Source organism: Arachis duranensis, chromosome 4 (assembly GCF_000817695.3).
Source record: "Arachis duranensis cultivar V14167 chromosome 4, aradu.V14167.gnm2.J7QH, whole genome shotgun sequence".
In the NCBI taxonomy this organism is placed as follows: Eukaryota; Viridiplantae; Streptophyta; class Magnoliopsida; order Fabales; family Fabaceae; genus Arachis; species Arachis duranensis.
In genome coordinates, this window is record NC_029775.3 from 96,322,814 (window position 1) to 96,324,009 (window position 1,196).

A 1,196-nucleotide genomic window follows, 5' to 3' on the forward strand; every position below is an offset into this window, starting at 1 on the left:
TTGAGAGACGTCCCAGGAGGTCTTTCTCACTAGAATTTTCGTCCTTCTCTTCCCTTGTGCATTCGGCCATATTGATTACTTCAATGGCCTTTCAATCTCCTTTTGGATTCTCTTCTGTATTGCTTGGAAGAATACTGGGAGGAGTTTCAATGACTTTCTTACTCAGCTGGCCCACTTGTGCCTCCAGATTTTTAATGGAGGACCTTGTTTCACTCATGAAACTTAAAGTGGCTTTTGACAGATCAGAGACTAAGTTTGCTAAATTAGAGGGCTCTGTTCAGAATTTTCTGTCTGTTGCTGAGAAGATGATGGAAAAGGCTTGCTATTGCTGAGCCTGTTTCTTCCACCATTATTAAAGCCTTGTTGAGGCTTTTGTTGATCCTTCCATGAGAAATTTGGATGATTTCTCCATGATGAATTATAGGTGTTTCCATAAGGTTCACCCATGTAATTAACCTCTGCCATTACAGGGTTTTCAGGATCATAAGCTTCTTCAGAAGCTGCTTCTTTAGTACTGTTGGATGCATTTTGCTATCCATTCAAACTTTGAGAGATCATGTTGACTTGCTGAGTCAACACTTTGTTCTCAGTCAATATGGCATTCAGAGTATCAATTTCAAGAACTCCCTTCCTCTGAGGCGTCCCACTATTCACGAAATTCCTTTCAGAAGTGTACATGAATTGGTTATTTGCAACCATGTCAATAAGTTCTTGAGCTTCTGTAGGTGTTTTCTTTAGGTGAATGGATCCACCTGCAGAATGGTCCAATGACATCTTGAAAAATTCAGATAGACCATAATAGAATATATCTAATATGGTCCATTCTGAAAACATATCAGAAGGACACTTTTTGGTCATCTGCTTGTATCTTTCCCAAGCTTCATAGAGGGATTCACCATCTTTTTGCTTGAAGGTCTGAACATCCACTCTAAACTTGCTCAGCTTTTGAGGAGGAAAGAATTTATCCAAGAAGGTCGTGACCAGCTTATCCCAGGAGTCCAGGCTATCTTTAGGTTGTGAGTCCAACCATGTTCTAGCTCTGTCTCTTACAGCAAAAGGGAAAAGCATGAGCTTGTAGACTTCAGGATCTACTCCATTTTTCTTAACAGTCTCACAAATCTGCAAGAACTCAGTTAAAAACTGGTAAGGATCTTCAGATGGAAGTTCATAAAACTTGCAGTTCTGTTGCATTAAAG

At 39.9% G+C, this 1,196-nt stretch overlaps 1 non-coding gene across 1 annotated transcript; it reads left to right on the plus strand.

Annotated features, from left to right (window-relative positions):
* The first annotated feature begins 829 nt into the window (after positions 1 to 829).
* LOC127747260 (small nucleolar RNA R71) lies at positions 830 to 936 on the plus strand. The gene has a single exon (XR_008009062.1). It is a non-coding gene; the product is annotated as a small nucleolar RNA R71 (small nucleolar RNA).
* The last annotated feature ends 260 nt before the right edge of the window (positions 937 to 1,196 follow it).